This window comes from Piliocolobus tephrosceles, chromosome 14, assembly GCF_002776525.5.
Source record: "Piliocolobus tephrosceles isolate RC106 chromosome 14, ASM277652v3, whole genome shotgun sequence".
NCBI lineage: Eukaryota > Metazoa > Chordata > Mammalia > Primates > Cercopithecidae > Piliocolobus > Piliocolobus tephrosceles.
The window spans coordinates 28,061,688-28,085,845 of record NC_045447.1 but is presented as its reverse complement, the minus strand read 5'-3'; the positions used below and the strand labels follow the sequence as shown (position 1 = coordinate 28,085,845).

Here is a 24,158-nt window from a genome sequence, read left to right as displayed (position 1 = left end):
TAAAGTGCAAAACTAAATGGATTTCTTACAATAAATATGTAGGTCCCATTTGCAAGATAATCTTCATCTAGCAAAAGTATGTTATTCTTCAATAAAGAACATTATATAACTTTTAAGAAAAAATACCTAAATAAATGGAGCTAGTACCAAATTCTTGAAGGGGAAGATTCAATACTTTTAAAATAGGAATTCTTTCAAAATTAGTTAGTATATTAAACATATTTGCAGGGGCAAGTTAATGAAAGGGGCTTATCTCATTAAAACATGCTATAAAGCCACAGGTTTAAGTTTGGTACTAGCAGGAGGATTAGTGGCACACATTAGAATCCAAAAATGAATCTCTGCATAACAAAATCTAATACATATTTTAAAACATGAAGAAAAGATCAAATGCTCAATAAATAGTCTTGAAATAATTTGACATTAGGTTGAGGAAGGGATATCAAAGTTAGATTCCCATTATATATCAATACAATAATAAAATGAATAATCCAATTAAAATGCAAAATATTTTAATAGATGCTTCTCAAAAGAAAATGTATAAATGGCACATTAAGCATATGAAAAGGTGATCAGCTTCACTAGTTATCAGGGAAATGCAAATTAAATCCACAATGAGATACGACTGCACACCCACTGAATGTCCAAAATTTAAGAGTGACCCTAGCAAATGCTGACTTGGATATAGTGGAACTGAAACTTTCATCACGGCTGGTGAAAATGTAATATGGTATTAATTATTTGGAAAACAGTTTGGCAGCTTCTTCAAAAGTTAAACATTCACATATCATATGACTCAGCCATTCTACTCCTTAATATTTATCCAAGAGAAAGGAAAGAATATGTCCACACAAAGATGTGTATGAAATGCTCAGAGCAAAATGTTTGTAATAGTCAATAACTAGAAACAACCCAAAAGTCCATCCAGAGATCAACAGATGAATATACAGTAGTATTTCTGATCAATGGAATACTAGTCAGTAATAAATAGAAAGAAACAAACTATCAACATATGCAACAACATGTTATATGTCAATTATAGTTCAATAAAGTAGGAAAGAGAGAATGACAGAGAGTGAGGAAGAGATTGACCAACACTAGAAAGGCAAGCACCAACCATCTTTAGTTTCTTCTTCTTGTTACCTGTATAAAGTAGCTCATAGCTCAGCCAGCGCGGTGGCTCACACCTGTAATCCCAGCATTTTGGGAGCCCGAGGCGGGCAGATCACGAGGTCAGGAGTTCGAGACCAGCCTGACCAACATGGTGAAACTCTATCTCTACTAAAAATACAAAAATTAGCCAGGTGAGATGGCGTGTGCCTGTAATCCCAGCTACTTGGGAGGCTGAGGCAGGAGAATTGCCTGAACCTGGGAGGCAGAGGTTACAGTCGGCTGAGATCATGCCACTGCACTCCAGCCTGGGTGACAGAGTGAGACTCCAAGAGAAGTCTCACTCTATGAGGGAAGGAAGGGAGAAAAGGACGAAGGCAGGCAGGCAGGCAGGCTGGCTGGCTCAAAAACACTCAATAAGCTTAGTGGTACAGGCTGTGCCCTTCCTGGGGAAACCCATGATTGTCCAGCAATATCTGTGGCTGGGTGGTTGAGTCTGTTGATCCAGGGATGAAATGTTAGCAAGTGCTTTGGCTTCAGAACTAAAGCTCATCAGTATTAAATATGTTATTCTGATCTTAAAAAGAATAGCTAGCAGAGTGGGAAAGATTTAAAATGCTCTTACTAATGACATAATGGTAATAAATAAATGGGCACACTGATACACTGTTGATAGAAGAGTCATTTGACCATCTTTTTGAAGGGCAATTTGGCAATATCTATCTAAATGTATAATGTCCTTTTTTACCCAACAATTCAATTTTAGAAGTGTATCATCCAGATATACTTGAAGAAACATATAAAAATATGACCACAAAATGTTCAATGAAATATATATAATGGTAGAAAATTAGAAACTATCTCAATATCCACTGATAGGATACATAAGTGGAATAGTAAGCAGCCATTAAGCAGATTGGCACTGCTCTACCATATTTACCACATGGGAAGATATGCACATTACATTAAGTCTATAAAGTTACATCATGTACATAGGTCGCTTATTATAAAATTGCTATAGGTACTTATATGCATGTGTACCCTATATGCATTTCAAAAAATGTCCAGAAGGATACACACCAAATCACTGGCAGCAGTTACCTTTAGGAACCAGAGGCAGTTGCATGGACTTTAAATTTTAAAGTAAACATTGTTTTTGTAAATTTTTTGGTAAGAAATATGTTTTTCTAAGCCTGCCCAGGACAGGGTAGAAACTGATGGGAAAAAAAGTCCTGGAACCCACTGGGACACAAACTTGGTTTCAATTGCTGCTCTCATCCAGGGTAAGTGTTTGTAACTAAAAGTGGTATGGGACTGTCTGTTTCATGGACATCATTTTCTCACCTGCCTACACGTGGTCTCAGGGTGCTGGCCTGCATGCAGTACATCTACTACACTCCCTGGTCTAAGCAGGAGGAGAAAAGAGGAAAGACAGATAGTGGACTTTGATAATGATATTGATGTAGATAACCAACCCTAAATTATTACTTTTTTTAATTCTGTGTAAATGCTTCATTAGAATAAATTAGAAATGCTTCAATGGAAAGAACTTCATTAAAAATGTTTTTAAAATAATGATAAAACCTTTATTAAACACTATTTACCATTAAAAAAAGAAACATGTTTTTCTTTAATAATTAAGGAAATGAATGACAATATTCACATGGGAACTCAAGAAGCTAGTTAGTGGGGAGGAAGAAAACTAGAGATATCTTGGAAATAAAATTTCTTTTACTCTCCAAGGCTACATAATTTGGAGGACTTTAAAGGTGTGTATTCATCTTTTATAGGAGGAAAGAGACAGATCTGAGGTCAAATACTATTTCTTTTCCTTACTGCTTATGGGACATTGGACAAGTTATTTACTTTTGTCCAGCCTCAATTTCTTTATGTGTCAAATGCGGATATGATCTACTTTCAGCACTATTGTGAGGACTGAATGAGACACTGCAAGTGGAATATGAAGCACAGAGCCACCTAATGGGTTCCCTTCATTTATTTCCTTTCCCTCTTCAGTGAATACCCAAAGATTAAGCCTCCAAGAAATGTGGATATTTTGGGTGAACTGTTATTGGTTCTCCCAACCTAGAGATAGCAAAGTGGGAAGCTGTACTCCCTACAATGCCATTACCTTAGTCACAGAGTGACATCAGGCTGTCCTTTCATCTGAAACGATTCTGAAGTCACCCAGCAGCATTTCTTGATGACTTCTTGAACTTCAGAGCCAGTCCCCTTTTTGCTTAAAATTAAAAATAAGGGACAGGTGCAGTGGCTCACACCTATAATCTCAGCCTTTTGGGAGACTGAGGTGGGAGGATCGCTTGAGCCCTGGAGTTCAAGACCAGCCTGGGCAGCAAGGTAAAACCCTATCTCTAGAAAAAGTAAAAAAAAAAAAAAAAAAACCAGCCAGGTGCAGTGGCACACACCTGTGGTCCCAAAAACATGGGAGGCCGAGGTGTGGGGACTGCTTGAGCCCTGGAGATCGAGGTTTCAGTGAGTTATGATTGCGCCACTGCACTCCAGCCTGGGGGACAGAGCAAGACCTAGTCTTAAAAAATAAAAAAAGAATCTAAAATGAGTATTTGCTTTTAATGTCTTAATTTTAGACCCTATCTCATTTGAAAAAGAATTTGAGGTAAGAGTCAAGTTTAAAAGTTTAAATGGTCCTTTATTTTACCATCCTTCAAGCAGAGGGGAATAATTTCTAAGAGGAACGCGCTATCTCAGCCTGCTAAAGTACCACATTCTGGAAAAGGATGAAATCCTTCTGGTTTTAGAGAGCCTGGGAAGACAGGGTGTAGTGGATGCCCCTGCACAGCCAGAACAGCTGCCCACAGCCAGGTGTAGCCAGCAAAGCTTCTGGGTGGCTGGCTCCAACCTCTCCTCTCTGGGGCAGACACTAGGGCCTGGTCACTCGGCTGTGTAGGCTGCACAATCAGTTATTGCTGCACGGGGACCCCCAGTCAGGGCCTAAGGCAGAGGCCAGATCTTCTTAGCTGGGAAACTAGGGGAAACCCACTTGTTTTTCAATGACAGGGCCTGACCTAGTTGAGATATTTGAGGAAAACAGTAAGCCAGGGAGGGAACTCTTTAGGGAGCAAACATGCAGGCCTTGTATTTCTGTTTTTCACAGGTTACAGCTTGGGAGGGTCTGGTGGAGACTTATCAGACCACATAGCACTGACCGGGGGGTGTTCGGAGCTGGATGCACTCCAGCCACCTCGGTAAGATTGGACCCCACCCTACAGAAACAGCTGGGCTGCTGGGCAAAGGCCAGCACTGAGAGAATTTCATTGCAGAACAGTTCTGGCTAAAAAACAATAAAAAGAATTTTCCTAAGAAATAAAGTAGCAACAAAAGAGAACCAGATGCAGCCCAGAGGGGCTTCATGTTGGCCCCGTGTGAAGAATAGAAAGACAACCTTTGGGACACCTGGGTACTTCTCTTGCTTCTCATGCCATTCACCCATCCATTTCGTATCCATTTCTTCGTCAAAGATTTTAATCAGATCAGGTTTACAGAGTGAAAAACTTCGTTAGGGAAGATGTAAGCTGGGTCAATTCCTTTGTCTTCCTTTAACTGTAAACTAGTAAAGTGCTCGCTTCCAGTTTAGATTAGAGGGAGAAATGTACTTGCTCCATTTAATCCAGGTATATGATGCTAATGAAGAACTTCAAGTCCTGCTCATAATTATTCTTGTTACCACGAAAGATTTTTAACTGTGCTGGATACTTTCTAGGGCCCTCTTATTTTCAAAAACATTGCTGACAATTTTCTTTTTGACAGTTAGTTTTCAGACTCCTGCTATTTATTCAGGTCATTTGTGGCCTTTTGATTTTTAACTATGTAAAGTTTTGAGGTGCAATTACATATTTTAAATGCATTTATATATCTTTATAATGCCTAATTAAATTTATCAGGGGCAACCCACACTTGAAACATTAAAAAGGCATCTCAGAATGCTTTTTGTTTGCTTAGTCTGATTATAACTCAATTACAACTTATTATGTGTTTTGCACTTAAGTATTTGATTTTTACAACATTCCCCATTGTACTCCATGGTATGATCTAGAAAGTAACCCTACACTTAAGTAGGCAACAAAAACAAAGGAAAGGATCTGCTAGAATACTACACTAAGGATTACCCAGAATGAGGTTACTAGATTGGTGACTTTGGGATTTAACCACTGTATGAACTTGAAATAAACACAGAATACATTGAAGCATGACTTAAAATTTGGGAGGGGGTGAGTTAAATGACTTGTATTTGAATATGCAACTTTTTAGTGAACTCTTTAATCAGACAGAGACATTTATTTTCCTGAATCCTGCCTTCCTACCTGACATGGTTTGGCTCTGTATTCCCAGTCAAATCTCATCTTGTAGCTCCCACAATTCCCACGTGTTGTGGAAGGGACCTGGTGGGAGATGACTGAATCATGGGGAGGGTCTTGCCTGTGCTGTTCTCATGATAGCAATGGGTCTCATGAGATCTGATTTAAAAACAGGAGTTTCTCTGCATTAGCTCTCTCTTTGCCTGCCGCCATCCATGTAAGATGTGACTTGCTCCTCCTTGCCTTCCTCCGTGATTGTGTGGCCTCCCAGCCATGTTGAACCATAAGTCCAATAAACTTCTTTCTTTTGTAAATTGCCTAGTCTCAGGTATGTCTTTATCAGCAGTGTGAAAACAGACTAATACAGTATGCTTCAACTCCCTTAGCATGCTGGCAAAGTTCTTACGCATCAGAATTACAAACAGATCTTATAGAGAGAAACTTTTGCATCCATGTCATCTGTTTATCTGAGAGTGGAACAGCATTTGGCTTCCCCTTCCATAAGTTAGAGGCATCTGTGTTCTTCAAATCATAGCATCCTTACTAAGCTCCATCACACTGTCTTTGAAGACAACATAGGTAGAAGGAAAAAGACAACTGGAGAACTAATTCTAGAAAGATAGGGAAAAACATTTAAAAGTAGAAAAAATAACTATATATAGATTAAAATAAGGCCTTTGATTTTCTTTTTCTTTTTTTTTAATGAGCAGATATCCACACTACTGTAGTCAAGGATCATTGTCTCTGCGTTGCTGTTATTGTTGAATTTTTATTACTTGGGGATTATTTCACAAGGGATACATAAAATCCTCAAACACAGAATTTCTGGAGGAAGGAAGAAAATACTTAATAGCAAAAACAGTGAGCTCAAGAAACCCTAGTAATTAGAATCATAGTCTTGACAAGTCAGATTTTCACTGGTCTTCAGATACGTATTTCAAGAGTTGAAAAAACTAGTGACTCATTTCTGTGGCACTGGTGCCTCTGGGAGTCCACTGAAAGCCATGGCTCTAACCCGAAGGGTAAAAAGCACTCTAAAACAGCACAACGCTTACAATTCCAAGCAGTACAAACCAATATTTCTGGACCAAGTTATTTTTTCCAGTGCTAGTTTTGCTTTTAGAAATTTAAAAGATATGTGTCTGTTTGACTTTGCCCAGTAGCTTTGGAATTACAAAATTATTTTATCAGAGAATTAACATAACTTGGCACTTTTATTCATTTACATATGAAGTAAAAATGTTTTTATGTAGATTACTGTGTGCAAAGAAACATGAATTTAAATCTAACTTTTGTACTAGTATTGTAGTGACAGCTTCCATCCATTTACCCATCCTTTTCTCCAGACAGAAATAGTCTACAGTGAGGCAGTATGAAACTATAAGAACACTATATTTAGAGTGGGAGAACCGGATTTAAAATGTCTTAAAAGTTGCAAGGTCCTCAAGGGTCATCTGGTTTACAGCACAAATTTACGAGATGAAGACAGCTATGTTTAAAAGCAAGCCTCCAATATTGTCCTTTTCACAAAACATGCAATGGTTTGATCTTTTGACTAGCACCAACTTCTCGAGGCCTCAAATTCTTCATCTGCAAAATGAAGGAGATCACTTAACAGCCTGAGAAATCTCTGGCTAATTAAACTAGAATTTTTAACTTGCCCCTTTTCTGTAGCACTGAATTCTTATTTTTGTTGTAAGATGCAGTATTCATAAAATCAGGCCTTTCACATAATGTGTGTCACCTTAACTCCAAAACATCCTATGAGTGTTTTCACTGCATTCGTGCAAAGAAAAAAAATGAGATAATTCCTTGTAGTTGTAACCATCATATAAAGTAACAGATTTTGATAAATACCAAAAACCTGATAATCCCCTTAGGTTCCTTGGACGAATATCAGATAATTGCTTTTTAAAAATATAATACAAATTATTCCATTACCCAACTGATTGTTCTGGAGAATTATGTTAAGAATGGAAATACTGGCTACATTTTATTACACATAAAGAATCAGAATATAGGATACTTAGGATGAGTTTCCTTCTTCACACTGTGAAATCATTAGGAAGCTTCAATTTACTATGAAATTTCTAGACATTTGGAATGACTATCTTTTTTCACAGTTGAAACTCTAGGAAATGTCTGAATTAAAGTACAAAGTAAAAATGATGGCAGCCATCCATTCAGTTACAACAAAAATTATCTACATCAAGAATTTTCAGAAGCTCATTTGATCCATAGTATCAAGCAGCTATCTTGTGCAATGCAATGTGGTCAGTGTCTTTGGGAGAATATAGAGACGAAATAAAACACAGACCCGGCTTGAGGAGACTAGAAACTGAAGCTGGGAAGAAAGGTATTTATGTAGCTAAACGGGAAACATAAGTGCAGGGAGTAGCAGAGGGAGGAGAAAGGAAATGACAGGGAGAGAAAGAAAGCAAGAGAAAGTCACCTAGACCAGTGCTTTATCAACTTGAATGTGTACATGAATCACCCAGAGATCTATTAAAATATAAATTCCGATTCAGTAGGTCTGGAGTGGGACCTGAGAGTCAGCATTTCTAACAGCTGTCAGGTAATGCTAATGTTACCCATCCATGTACAGCACTTTGGGTAGCAAGAGTCTAGAAGACCAGCACTCAATAGAACTTTTTGCAATGATAGAAATGTTCTGTATCAGAGCTGTTGAATATGGTAGCCGCTAGGCACATATGGCTATCAAGCACTTGAAAAATGGTAACTGCAACTGAGAAACTGACTTTTTCAATTTGTTTAACTGTAATGAATTTAAATTTGAACAGACATGTGTGTCTAATAGCTACCCTATTGGACAGTGCAGCTCTAGACTATGCAGTTAGTTTAGAGCAAACTGAATAGGGAAGCCTCAATTTCCTACATGCTTTGAGTATATAAATTAACCTAGCTCAGAATTTCTCTACTTTGGCTAGATGATTCTTTCTTGTGGGACTGGTCATTCCATTGTAAGACATTAAGCAGCACAGCTGGCTTTTGCCCACTTGGTGCCCGTAATACACCACCACCTCCCACGGCCCCAACTGCGAAAATAAAAAATGTCTCTAAACATTGCCAAATGTTTTCCCAGGGCAAAGTCAGTGGTGTAGATAATGCTTTTACATAAAAAGTTATATGAGACAAATAGCAACACTCTTTAACTCACTTATTAGTATTCATTTTCTATTTCTGCTGTAACAAACTATCACAAAACTTTGTGACTCAGAATAACCCAAATTTATTATCTTATAATTCTAGAAGTCAGAAATCTGATGTGAGTCCTTGCTAGGCTAAAATCAAAGTGTTAGCAGGGCTAACACTTTCTTTAGGATCCAGGGAAGAATCAGTTTCCTTGACTTTTCCAGCTTCCAGAAGCTTCCACTGCTCATGGACCCTTCCTCTATCTCCAAAGCCAGTGATCCAGCATAAAACCTCCCTGTCTCAAGGCCTTTAACTTCATCACATCCGCAAAGTCTCTTTTGCCATGTGGAGTGGCATATTCACAGGTTCCAGGGAAAAGGATGTGAGCATCTTTAGTGATCCATATTTCTCACTTCCACCATGTTAAAATTAAAATTGCAATTGTAAATGATTTCATACCTAGAATAACTTATGATAAAGTTTTCCCCCAAAATTCAAGAGAACAGGAATTTTCTTCTGTGCCGTAAGTACTTTCCTACCTGAGAACATTTCATAGCATTTCTAGTCACACATAAAGTCATCTAAAGAAGAACCAATGTTACAGTTTCTGGCACCATTCCCAGGCTTTCTTGACCCTGTTGCTATCACTAGTATAAAATTACATTTTTAATGCCCAACAAATGAGGAAATATGATTCATTTCTGAATCTTTGGGTGTTTCCTGAAATTTAAGAATTCCATTTGTATTTTATAGACTTGTATTTACTACTTTAAATTTTTTCTTTTAGATTTATCTTAAAAGTGAAGGTAGTATTTGGTTATTTGAACCCTCATCCAAAACCTTCATCAGCACCTTCCCTGTGTTTTTTAGATTTTTGCTCACATGTGCCAAGGGCTAGGACATCTTAAGTTACAGAACACTTAGTGACAAATTTAATTGAATCTAATTATAGTGCTGAAATGTTTAAAACAAACCTTTTCTTCAATCTGTTCCTATAAATTGCTCTTTAGAGTGAAAGCCTGCATCTGCTCAAAGTGTTTCTGAGATGGGCGAGGATGAGTAAATAAAGCCAGATGGCATTTACACTTAGGGTTTCTTTCCCTTTTTGAGTTTGACATATAAGATTTGACTGTCTTTAAAAGCTCATTTTTCCCAGCCGGTGAATTTGAAAAGAGGTGATTAGGAGGAAGTGGTGAGAAGGAGAAGTGGTGGCCTAAAGATAGAGTATTTGTTGACTCACATTCCCACTATGACAAGAGTGGCAAAACTGAAAGTGAGGCTTTAACTCTTCCTCCACACTCCTAAAGATGTAAGAACTTCAGATCATTGAAGCCCATAGAGGCAGCATGTATTAGTCTGCTCTCATGCTGCTAATACAGACACACCTGAGACTGGGTAATTTATAAAGGAAAGAGGTTTAATGGACTCACAGTTCCATATAACTAGGAAGGCCTCACAATCATGGTGAGAGAGCAAGGTATGTCTTACATGCAGCAGGCAAGAGAGAGTGTGTGCAGGGGAACTGCCCTTTATAAAACCATCAGATCTCATGAGACTTATTCACCATCATGAGAACAGCATGGGAAAGACCCACCTCCATCATTCAATTACCTCCCACCAGGTACCTCCCATGACATGTGGGAATTGTGGTGGCTACAATTCAAGATGAGATTTGGGTGGGACACAGCCAAACCATATCACAGCGTGATTATGAAGTAGGGAAGAAAGAAGGTAGGTAGACTGCATTTCAGTTTTGTTTACAGGGAACTATGAAAGCTAGAAACATAAAGAAATAGAGAACTTTCTACTGAAACAAAGCCACTAACCAAATTCATTTTTTCTATTATGAGTAGTCTTAAGGGTCTTCTCCCAGCCCACCTCTACCCAAAAATAATCCCTGCACAAGAATTCTGGTCTGGACAAGATTGTATGGATACTTTTTCCCTGTTCCTCCCAGCTAAGTATAAATATATACCCTAGAAAAAGCACAAAAAGAAGCCAGAGAACTCCAAAAGATGAACTGGTTAGATACCCCACAGCTAGAGGAATGTCATAGTGACAGTGTCTTACAACCCACAACCTCACAGAGGGTCACCCAAGCCCAGTGTTTCTAGAGCCTCATCCTAGTGGCCAGCCCAAATAGGCTCATTCCCACTCGGACCAAAGGGGAGTCCCAATAACACTACCAGGCTGGCCAGAGGTACTAGCCAGGGAAAATGGAGCAGGAGCCATGATGATATGGTTTGGCTGTGTCCCCACCCAAATCTCATCTTGAATTGTAGTTCCCATAATCCCGTGCTGTGGGGGACCTGGTGGGAGGTCATTGAATCATGGGGGTGGATACCCTCATGCTGTTCTTGTGATAGTAAGTTATCACGACAGCTGATGAGTTCATAAGGGGTGTTTCCCACTTTGCTCAGCACTTCTCTCTCCTGTTGCCTTGTGAAGAAGGATGTGTTTGCTTCCCCTTCCACCATGATTATAAGTTTCCTGAGGCCTTCCCAGCCATGTGGAACTGGGAGTCAATTAAACCTCTTTCCTTTATAAATTACCCAGTCTCAGGTATGTCTTTATTAGCAGCATGAGACCAATATACCTGCTGACCATGAGATAGGAAAGTACTCTCCTTACTCACCAAGCCTAAGACTTCCTTCCTCCAATAAGAAACAGCAGGTGCCTTGCAGCACTAGCAAAGGGGATCCTGCCACAAAAAAAGGCTCCACCTGGGAAGTGTTTTCCTTGGAGAGAGGGGCAGTCCTCAGCACTGGTGCCTGTCTCCAGGATATCTGTATTCCCTCTACCCCCATCAGAGGCATCATGAGGCTCTACCCAGGAGCTCCACTCCTTCAGGCAGCACCAGCAGGTACCAGGAGGAACCCCAGCAGCCCCAGATAAACCAAGCAGACCAAAATAGCACCACAAAGTCTCTGAAAATGTAATTGTCATTGGATGCACAGCCCACAAAATTAGGCCAGGATTTTCTTGCTAAACCTAAATGGGATGACTGCCTACTAAAACAAAAGATTTAAATCAGACTTGGAGTCTCCTAACACCATAGCCAAATTCCAGGATAGAATGACAAATTACCCATCAAATCAAAAATCAGGAAAATCACAACTTGACTCTGAAATGACAATGGACACTAACCCTGAGATGAATCAGATGAAGAACTTATTGACAAAGATTTTAAAGCACCCATCCTCAAAATGGTGCAATGAATAATTGCAAATTATTTAGAAACAAATGAAAAAACAGAAAATCTCAGCCAAGAACTAGAAGTTATAAAAAAAGAACCATAGCACTCACAGTTCAGCAGCAAATACGCTAGTATTTGAACAGCATAGATAAGATTAGCATGGCCCCCTGCACAAAGGTGACATGCAAAGTCGTGACGTGTTCCATATTTTTTGAGAAGTTAAAAAACAATCAAATGGAAATTATAAAACTAAAAAGTACAACAAATATAAACTTAGTGGGTTCAATAGTAAAATGAAGGCAACAAAGGACAGAATCCGTGAACCTGAGAACAAATCAACAGAATTACCAAACTTACTCACTATGAACAAGAAGAAAATAGACTAAAACCCAACAAATAACAGACCCTCCAGAACTTGTAACACAATAACAAAATGTTCAACATTCATATTACAGAGGTCCAGCACAGAGGGGAAAAAAGAGAGTGGGTCTGAAAAAGTATATTTTAAAAAATGGCTTAAAATTTTCTAAATTTGGCAAAAAAAATATAAATCTACAGATTCATAAGCTGTATACATCTCAAACAGGATAAACCCAAAGAAATCCAGATCAGGACATTTCATAATTTAAATTTTGAGAAGTGAATTGAAAAATAAAAAAGTCTTGAAAGCATTCAGACATTCCGAGAGCAACAATATATTACCCATTAGGGAACATCGACTCAAATAACAGCAAATTTCTTACCTGAAACCATACAGGCCAGAAGGACAAGGTGCATTTTCCAAGTGCTGAAAACAAAGAACTGTCATCTTCAAATTCTATATCCAGGAAAATGATACTTTAAGAATGAAGGGAATATAGAAACATTATCAGATGAAACAAAAAGATTGTGTTGCTAGCAGACCTTTTAAAAATTGCTAAAATAAGTTTTTTGAACAGAAAGAAAATGATGGAAGATGGAATCTCGGAGCATGAGGAAAGAAAACAACAAAAAACAAGCTGAAATATGGCTACATATGATAGATGATTCTCCTCATGAGTTTCATAAGACATATTAGACGACTGAAACAAACATTATAACACCATCTGATACTCAAGGTAATAATATTTAAAAGTGGGAAAGGTAAAAGCGTTTCAATGGAAATAAGGCTCCCATGTGTCACTCCAAGTGGTAAAACGTTGATATCAGTAGACTGTGATAAGTCACATGTGTATTGTAATGAGAGAGCAACCAAAAGGAAAATTATTCAGAGGTATATTCAAAGACATAATAAATTGAGGTATAATCCCAAAAGTCCTCAATATCTTTGAGATTCTGCATATTAAATGACTCAATATAAATAAAAGCATAAAGTTGTTCACAGCAAAGCCCTAGGCTATGAGCTACCTCATTCTGAGACAGAACTAGACTGGAGCATGTTTCTGACTCTTAACTAGGAATGTGGATCACCAGAAATTCCTGGACCTTAACTGCCACATCTTTGAAATAGAAGTGGCTGGAGAAGTAGGTCTGAAAGACAACCTGGACCACACCCAGTGATAATTCTATACATTATTACAGGTTTTAATTCTTCTCATCCATCCTGCGTTATCCCTTATGATTCAGATGTCTTTCAAAGTGCTCTGAAAACTGTAAGCAAGTTCACAATCCAAAGAGGATACTGTATGACACACTCCAGTCTCTCACAAACCCCAAAGTACAGAGGAGAGGAAGTGACAGAAGGAAGACACTTTAGTGTAGCATAAACCCTCTGGAGCATGGACCATTTCCACTTAGAGGAATTATTCATTTCTTTCCCACCTCTGGTAGGGAACAGAAATAAGAAAAGCAGAGTCAACTATTTACTGTTGTTCATTCAGCATCCTCTTAGATCAGCTATAACAAATCCCTGGAACTAAAGGAACTATATGAAAATTAGCTGATGCTGATCATGGTCCACCAACTTAACATGCTCTCACTTCTTCCTCAGTTCACCATGCTATCCTATTCCAAGTCTGCATAAGTGGAAAGATAATTTGCCTTTGAGAAGTGCTAGGTCATATATGGATGGTTGGGTACACTGTACAATGACATGCATTTAAAACAAAATATGCCTTTGCTATTTTTTTTTTTTCAGATGGAGTCTCACTCTGTTACCCAGGCTGGATTATAGTGGCATGATCTTGGCTCACTGCAGCCTCTGTCACCCAGGTTGAAGCGATTCTCCTGCCTCACCTTCCCCCAGTAGCTGGGATTACAGGCGTGTGACACCACACCCAGATAATTTTTGTTTATTATTATTTTTAGTAGAGACGGGGTTTCACCATGTTGGCCAGGCTGGTCTCAAACTCCAGACCTCAAATGATCCGCTTACCTCAGCCTCCCAAAGTGCTGGGATTACAGGCGTTAGCCACCGTGCCCAGCCTGCTATGTTTTATAAATAAGTATAAACACCTTAATTGCACCATTTACTATAAAAGTTAAAAGGCTTCCATTTTCTTATCAGTAATATGTAAAGATTTAAAAGGCTCTAAACATTTCCTCAGTGTCTTATGTTCTACAGAATTATTTTTCCTAGACAGATAGTGGTGAACCTACCTGGGCTGGAACGTGCCAGTGTGTGCACTTGCTGGCTGAGTGTCCTGGCTCAATACCCTGAGGTTCAGTTTCTTTGTTTATGAAAAGGATATGGTAATACCTAATTTATAGCAGTGCTATAAGAACCGAATGAATTTCTGTATCTCAAACACTTGACATGTAATAAGCTTTCTACAGTAGCTATTATAATCCAGGAGCATGCTCTGTGTCAGAAACTTTACCATAGGTAGCAATGGATTTGGAAACAAAGTAAAACATTTCAAGAAATCAGATTAGTAAAGGTTATGGCACAAAAATACATCAAGTTCTACGGACAAGATAGATGTTACCTCTAAAGCCAAAATTCTCCCTGCTTATGTTAGGGACTTCTAAGATCCTTGGAACTCTAGAATCAACCATCTGACTACATTGCTGGTCCACTCTCTGTCTTCTACCATATGTAGGATGATGTTAACCCTTCCTACCTTGGTGTAATGTGTTTCATTAAAAAAAGGAAAAAATTTGGCCAGTCGTCGTGGCTCACGCCTGTAATCCCAGCACTTTGGGAGGCCAAGGCGGGCGGATCACGAGGTCAGGAGATCAAGACCATACTGGCTAACACTGTGAAACCCCGTCTCTACTAAAATTACAAAAGCAGCCGGTCGTGGTGGCGGGCGCCTGTAGTCTCAGCTACTCGGGAGGCTGAGGCAGGAGAATGGTGTGAACCCGGGAGGCGGAGCTTGCAGTGAGCCGAGATCGCACCACTGCACTCCAGCCTGGGTGACAGAGCAAGACTCCGTCTCAAAAAAAAAAAGGAAAAAATCCTACTTCTTAATTTGTATAATATAATGTTGACACTGGTGATGTTTTTAAAAAACTTATTTCAAGCCGTGTGTTCTTTTCCTTGGGTGAAAACTTCTGATTAAAGACACATAATCATTAAGAGTATCATCTCCATAATTTTAGCCTGTGCTAAAAATGCAAGTTTATCTTTTCATTTTTAGTACCAACCCAACACATGCCAAAATGGTCACCTCCAAATAATATCTAATAAAAGTACATATTCTGATCATTGTGTGGAACATTTTTTCATATTAAAATATTTTTCTTGGGTTTGACTCTGACACTTAGGAAAATAAAATGCTTCACAACAACAATACTATTATGGCTCATAATCAGTTATCAAAATACTTTTAAAACAGCTTATTTTCTTCTAGAATGAAATTTTTTAAATTAAAATGCTTTTCCACATAAAATGCATAAGTATATTTGGCAAATACAAAATGTAACAAATACAAAACATAACAAATACATCACATAAAGTAAATGAACTATATATTTACTTGCAAAACCAAAGTTTCTATGGAGCGATACTGGATATATATGCTATGAACGCCAACTTAAGGATAAAGGAAGTTTCTAAAAATTATGATATAAAAATCCTTTATTGATGCAAAATGGATTCACATTAACATTTTAATTATGTAACTTAAAAAACTAGAATTAAGAACAAAACAATTTCTATGAATGTACATTTTCTGGTATTACATGCAGCTATCTAATTTCAAAAGTTGATATATATTTGAAAAATGTTAAAAATTACATTGATCACCTCACTTTAACAAAAGGGAGAAAAGGATAATACTACCTCTGAGAAAGGGCTAAATCTTATTTAAGAATTTGATGGCCCCGATGTCACAAACAATAAATATTCCTGATAATATTCTGTCCGGCGAAAAACCGAGAGAGGAAGAGAGAAGCTAAGATGAACAGAGATATATGGTGAACAACCTAGAATGACTCACTGGAGACTTGACGGGCCCTGAGCCACTGATGGTTCTAATACCCTTAGCTCTGTAAAAAGGCAAGGGGTAATCATTCTTGGTCTTTAATGGAACAGACTGGTGAAAGAAAGGGAATAGAGAATAAACTATAAGGATAAAGAACACACAACCACCTCAGCCAAAATAAACAGGTTACCTGTAAAGGGAGAATCATCAGACTGATCCCAGACTTTACTATAACAATGTTAAAAATCAGGTTCTAGTAAAGCAACATCTATATGAGTTCACAGAAACTGTTTTGATCCATTAATTCTATATTCTCTCTTGACATTCACATGTCTGGACAACAGGAAAATCTTCTCAGATAAAGGATATATGTTGTCTTTACATGGTGGGTCTACAGGTTACTATTTTCTCTCTTTGTTTCTCAATATTTCCCTATATATCTGTACTGATCATATGTTATCTTTACAGAAGAAAATAATTTTTATTAATAATAATGCAGAGATTAAAACAGAAAAAGCAGAAACTACAGAGAGCATAAAGATGGCTTACTATTCAAAGAACAGTAATTTGATTTACATCAGTTTAATTGTTCTAAAACTTTCACATCAAAAAAGAAAGACTTAACCTTTGACAAAACACACATACACACACACACACACACACACACACACACACAGCTATTCTGATTTCAGGGAAAAGCTAAAATAGATTCATAAGAAAATTACACTACAGAAGATGGAGGCTAAGGCTTATATCCAACCCAAATAATTCTGCTTCTCATCAGTTGCTTCTTGTTTACTTGTTCTTTGGAAATAAATAATCAGTGTGTTTTTCTTTTCTTTTTTTCCTCTTATGCATATTTTAGGAACATTTTTCTATTTAAACTAAGAACTAAATTATTATTAATTTTAAATATCTAAATGTTTATAAATAGTAAGCTATTTTAAAATATTTTAGTTAAATTATTTTAAAATAACATTTGTTTAAATATTTTTATAATCATTAATGCTTAATAACTATTAAAAATTAATATGGATTATTATAATTAACTATATACTAATAAATTGATACTAATAAGTTATTGTCCAGATGCTATTTTATTAAAATTTAAATGTACTGAATTATAATTATTTTCATCTTAAAGTATTAAAACAGGAAATTACTACTGAAATTAGTCTCTTGTCATATATTATATTCAAGAGAAATCCAAAGGGAAATATAAAGTGGAATAACCTTAAAGGAAAAATACATTTTAGTAACTGCATTGAATGGAACATTCTGGTATTTCAGAGAGATTCATTAGTTAGTGAACTTACCTAAGAACTATGAGGAAGTACCTTTTCTTCTGTGGACCAGGAATTCCCTGACACGAATAGGACTTCCTAAGAGACCATGAAAATGCAAAGGGCCAGCTCTTGGAGTTGCCCTTGCTGGAAAGAACTATATTGAAGGGAAAGGGCAGGTGTGACCAGCATCCTTTCAGAAGAACTGGTGTGGTCACATAGAGAAAAATGTTCAAGGAGTCTTATAGTTTCCATTTCAGAAGGGACAAGAGAACTACCAATCAGATGCCAGGGTAGTACTGAAACCAACCCCATTGTTCCACAGACTGTTCTTTTTGATAAACATAGAAATTGACCTTTTTTGTTTTAAAGCTTACTTGAAACTTATATTTATTTCATCTGAGTTCCCTTCTTAGGAAAGGACCTTCAGGCCTCTCAAAAAAGTATCAAAGAAGTAAAACTCACCAGATCACTACACCAAATGCCACATCCCTCACTCATCATGATTGCTTCATTGCCCCTCCCTAGTTCCTGTTTCTTACACATTGTGACTTTTTTTTCCCTTCTATATAAACCCCCGGTTTTAGTCAGTCAGGGAGATGGGTTTGAGTCTGGCTCTCATCTCCTCAGCTGCAGCACCCAAGTAAAGCCTCCTTCCTTGGCAATGCTTGGCATCTCAGTGACTTACTTTCTGTGCAGCAGGCAGCAGGACCTAGACCAAACCCCTGGTGTTTCAGTAACAGTATAAGTTACATGATCCTAGCACCTTCTTGTACAGTCACAGCTCATTTCACTGTGCTCATTACATTTTTTAGAGATTGAAGGTTTGTGGCAACCCCGTATCACAAAAGGATAGTGGCACCTCTTCTCCAGCAGCATGTGCTCACTTTGTGTCTGTGTCACATCTTGGTAATCCTCACAATATTCCAAACTTTTCATTATTATATCTGTTCTGGTGATCTGTGACCCGTGATCTTTTTGTTTTGCTTCATTTATTAAATAAAGTGTTGTATTTATGTATTTATTTATTTAGAGACAGGGCCTGGCTCTGTTGCCCTGACTAGAGTGCAGTGGTGTGATCTCGGCTCACTGTGACCTCTGTTTCCTGGGCTCAAAAGTGATCCTCCCACCTCAGCCTCCCAAGTAGCTGGGACTAGCTGGGACTACAGGTTCCTGCCACCATGCTCGGCTAATTTTTTGCGATTTTTGGAGAGACAGGGTTTCATCATGTTGCCCAGACTGGTCTCAAACTCCTGAGCTCAAGCTATCCACCTGCCTCAGCCTCCCAAAGTGCTGGAATTATAGGCATGAGTCACCACGCCCAACCCAAATGTTATTTTTAGAGCAGGTTAGTTTCACAACATAACTGACCAATAAGTACAGAGAAAAAATTCCACCTAGGACTTCTCATAGCTGGAGAGGAAAAGTCACTGCCTGGCTTTTAAGCTTCAAAGGGTAGGCTGACTCTCTTGTTAGGGGATAATGCGGCTGGTGTGTCTTTAAGCAGAAGCCAGTGCTCATTTACCATTCCAAAAATCCTACAGCCCTTAAAAATTATACTAAAGCTACTCTGCCTGTAGTCCACAAAGGGAACAACAAAGCTTGGATAACACATCTGTTTATATCATGGCTTACTGAATATTTTAAGTCCATTGTTGAGACCTGCTAAGAAACAAAGATTCCTTTCAAAATATTACTGCTTGTTGACAATGTACCTAGTCACCTAAGAGCTCTGATGGACATGCACAGGGATATTAATGTTGTATTCATGACTGCTAACCCAATATCCACTCTGCAGCCCATGGATCAAGGAGTAATTCTGACTTTCAAGTCTTATTTAGTAAGTACATTTTGTAAAGCTAGAGATGCCATAGATAGTGATTTCTCTGATGGATCTTGGCAAAGTTAGTTGAAAACTTCCTGGAAAGAATTCACCATTCTAGATGCCATTAAGAACATCCATGATTCATAAGAGGAGGCCAAAATGTCAACATTCATAAGAGTTTATAAGAAGTTTATTCCAACCCTCATTGATGACTTTGAGGAGTTCAAGACTTCAGTGGAGGAAGTTACTACAGATTTGGGAGAAAGAGCAAGAGGAACTAGAGTTAGAAGTGGCACCTGAAGATGTGGCTAAATTGCTACAATCTCATGATAAAACTTTAATGGATGAAGAGTTGCTTCTTACGGAGGAGCAAAGAAAGTGGTCTCTGGAGATAGAATATATCCTGGTTGTCACTGTTGAAATGACAACAAAGGATTGAAAATATTCCATTAACTTAGTTGATAAAGCAGCACTAGGATTTGAGAGGATTGACTCAGATTTTGACAGAAGTTTTACTGTGGGTAAAATGCTGTCAAAAAGTATCACATGCTACTGAGAAATCTTTTGTGAAAGGAAGAATCCATCGATGTGGCACACTTCATTACTATCTCATTTCAAGAAATTGCCACAGTCACCCCAACCTTCAGCAACCACTACTCTCATTAGTCAGCAACCATCAACATCAAGGCCAGACCTTCCACCAGCAAAAAGATCATGACCTGCGCAGGGCATGGTGGTGTACGCCTGTAATCCCAGCACTTTGAGAGGCCAAGGCAGGTGGATTGCTTGAGCCCAGGAGTTTGAGACAAGCCTGGGTAACATAGCAAGATGTCATTTCTAACCAAAATACAAAAGTTAGCCAGGCATGGTGGTGCACACCTGTGGCCCAGTTACTTGGGAGGCTGAGGTGGGAGGATTGCTTCAGCCTGGGAAGCAGAGGCTGCAATGCACCAAGATTGTGCCACTGCACTCCAGACTGGGTGACAGAGAAGATCTTATCTAAAAAAAAAAAAAAAAAAAAAGTGGAGGATTTGAAAAATTAAGAAACAACTTAAGATACTTTTTTTTTAAGAAAAAGAAAAAATATTTTCAAAAGATTATGACTTAAGACTCACATGATAGTTAGCATTTTTAAAGAAATAAGCTGTTTTTAAATTAAGGTATGCACTTTTTTTAGACATACTACTATTGCACACTTAACAGCCTATGGTATATTACAAACATAACTATCATATGAACCAGGAAACCAAAAAATTTGTGTGACTCACTTTATTGCAGTATTTGCTCTATTGCAGTGGTCTGGAACCAAATCTGCAATATCTCCAAGGTATGCCTGTATCTTTCCCACTTGCCTATTTCCCAATTAAGATCAGGATTAACACCTGTAATACAGAAAAGGGCTGAGTGATTGTTTTAAGGGCCAGCTGGAAAGCAGAAAGGCTAGGGAGACAGTATCTCAGTCTGAAGAAAACCTAAAAGGCAGAAACCCTTGGGTGATAGGAAGTGAAGGTAGGTAGATAGAAAAATAAACATCTGGGTTACTGAGGGCTGTGGGAGGGAGAAAGGAAAGCACAGTATCAATGCAGAAACAATGTGACTACATCACAGCTTTTAAATACTTAATACTAGAAAATGGAAAGAAAAACTACTTCTTTCTAAACACACCCTACTTTTGACCACCCATGAGGCCAGAACTCTTTGCTGTGACCCTCTCCATCATCGAGGTGACTAGAACTTCACATTACAGAATTGTGCAGCTTGTGAGCTTGAACATTGCCAGGAATCTCCACCCCTCAGAGACAATTCTGATTTCTTTACAAATGCAAATATTTGATCTCTGACCCAGGGATAGAATACAAAACTTTAAAACTCTTATCTTTTCATGACAGTTTTTAAAAAAAGAATTATTAGGAGGCAAAGATCTTTTGGCTGACTACAGAGTTTTCTTGTTTTTTTTTCTTCTAAAAGCAAAAAGAGAAGAGGAAACACCAAATGAGCTTCTCCTTTCACAGTAAAACCCGTTTTCAGACATTCCTCATTCTGGGAACATTGAGGTTTTATTAATGGAGATAGTGTTTGGATATTCAGGCTTTCATCAACCATAGAAGCTGGCATAGTCTAAATTTGAACCAACTATTGAAATACAGCCATAAGTTTCTTGCTGGAGACAGTATCTCCATATCACAGTTTTTTTCATTACTCAAACAGGAGAAGAGTTAGAGATTCCATTCTAAATGTCACCAGGACACTCTGTTCTTCCTTCTTCACCCACCAGATGAGAAGGGTTCCTTTCAGTTCAAAGGATGCTAATCTTGCCTCTCTTGGGACTGTCCCAAATAATAAATGGGCTGACCTTAGCTAAGCAGAGCAACTGGTCAAACCTGGGAAGATCAGATTTTCTGCCTCAGAAAGTCCTGTCACAGGAACAAGGTTAGGAGGTTAACAGGCATTAAGCCAGTTACTCTTAAGTACATCCTATGAAGTGGTGTCATGTGTGCTATTTGTGCTATTTCCCAGAGTGGAACTTAAACTTGAAAGTAATTGACTTGTCAAGCTCCATTCAAACTGAAGTCTGTATTCAAATCCAGATCTTTCATTACATTCCCTGACCTAGAAAACCATCTGGGATATAATGGGTGCCATCTATCTAGGAATCTAGCTATGTATCTATGTAGATAATTCTTGTTTATATATATCAGATAGGTGTTGAACTGTCTGACTCCAAAAGCATTTTTCTGCCAGACCATGCTGCATAGAAAGTACAGACTTTTAGAGCACCTGTTAGATTAAGTACAGGTTTCCAATAGGTAGTATTTACCATTACTACAAGTCAGCCAAATCAGAAAGGTTCATTATCCTAAAAGAAATTAAAATCAGTGCCAACCTGTCATAATATACATACACACAATTTGTTTCTAAAAGTCTCTAAATGAAAGTTTTGCAAAAGTATTGATGAAAGGTATTTATACATATATATGTATATGTACACACACGTATCAAGTTCATTTCTATAAGTATATATATCCATTTTTAGCTTTAGATATTACAAAACTATGTAATAATCAGAGTAGACCAGCAGATAAGCCTAATCAAGTATGTCCAGAAACAAAAAGCACATTCTGAATGGAACAAAGCAAGTGAAGTGGAGTTACGGAAAAGAAGACTAAAGGACAGGCTGCAATGTGATTTTGGAAGGATGAGAACATTAGGGTAAGAGATTTCTGCTTTCCTTCTTAGGCAGTGGGGATCCATTTAAATTGTTGAGTAGGAAGATCAAAGTGACTATTTTGTAGAATGTAGATGAAAGGTTACATGCTCAAAGAGGAGAGAACGTCTAAGAAGCTCAATTGGGTACCTGCTATATTTTTCCACAAGAAGGCTGGTTATTACCAGACTGTATGAACAAGACACGTCCAAGCTTGACAAGCATCACTGACTTATTTTTGGCAGGCGATTTGGGACTAAAAGAAGTTCCCTCATTGCTTTTTTCCTTTGGTTCCTGTCCACAAAGGATGCCAGCATCTCAAAAGACAACTCTTCCCAGGAACAAGCAAGCTCCACACCCAAGAACTTACAAACTGCTTTGCCTGATTCTAAACCTGTTTCCCTTTGTCTTATGTCACTGTCTCCCTAACTTTTAAACCATTTTATCATTGTGTAAGTGTTAGTCTGTTTTCATACCGCTGATAAAGACATAACTGAGACTGGATAATTTATAAAGAAAAAGAGGTTTAATGAACTCACAGTTCCACATGGCTGGGGAGGCCTCACAATCATGGTGGAAGGCAAAAGGTACATCTCACATGGCGGCAAGCAAGAAGGAGAAAGAGAGCCAAGAGAAAGGGGTTTCCCCTTATAAAACCATCAGGTCTCATGAGACTTATTCACTACCACCAGAACAGCATGGGAAAGACCCACCCCCATGATTCAATTATCTCCCACCAGGTCCCTCCCACAACACATGGGAATTATAGGAGCTACAATTCAAGAAGAGATTTGGGTGGAGACCCAGCCAAACTATATCAGTCTTTAATAAATGTGTTTCTACAAAATTTCTAGAACAATTCTAGTTGTGAGAATAATTCTTGGTTTCCTTCTTTCCCAGGCTGACAGTCTTATCGAGAGGGGCAGAATGCTGATACTGACATGTAAGATGCCTAGTACAGTATGCAGAGACAGGCTTCTTTTTATCTCTTTTCACTTCCTTTCTTCATTAAAGACTCAAGGAAAAAAAAAAAAAAGCTTGTTTCATTTTGCTTGCTGAGATGATACTTCTGTTTTACTTTTCGTCCTTCAAAATTAATGTTTTAGCTCTCGAGCTAAGTCAAATGCTAATCTCATCCTCAAAAATGAAACCTATCCTTAGTTCTAACCACTTAGTTTGAAAAAAACCTGAATAAAACAGATTTCACAAATTAAAAAAAAAGAATTTAATGATCAGAATGATAGTGAGAGCCCCTTTGTGCAAGCTGAATGCAAATGCAGTCAAGGAGGTCTCTCATTTAAGATGCAGACATTGTCCTTAAGGATAATTTCAATGCTTTTTAAACTCCCCATATAACTGTATCCTCTAAAGTGTGCTTATGATTCATAGTTTTTCTTTATCTTCTTTCGTTTTAAAAAACAATAATATTTATTGTTATTTTATGATCACGAGAATAAAAAGTATGCATTATAGACTATTTGAAAATGAATATACAACAGGCCGGGTGTGGTAGCTCACGCCTGTGAGCACTTTGGGAGACTGGGTCAGGCAGATCATTGGAGGTCAAGAATTGGAGACCAGCCTGACCAACATATTGAAACCTTATCTCTACTAAAAATACAAAACTTAGCCAGGGGTGGTGGCATGTGCCTATAATCTCAGCTACTTGGGAGGCTAAGGCAGCAGCAGCAGAAGAATCACTTGAA

At 38.1% G+C, this 24,158-nt stretch overlaps 1 protein-coding gene and 1 non-coding gene across 9 annotated transcripts in view; one reads left to right on the top strand and one right to left on the bottom strand.

Annotated features, from left to right (window-relative positions):
* Positions 1-24,158, bottom strand: part of LPAR1 (lysophosphatidic acid receptor 1) — a 175,374-nt gene that overhangs the window by 17,891 nt on the left and 133,325 nt on the right. The window lies entirely within an intron of this gene.
* LOC111536855 lies at positions 11,900-12,005 on the top strand. Its single transcript, XR_002729835.2, has one exon. It is a non-coding gene; the product is annotated as a U6 spliceosomal RNA (small nuclear RNA).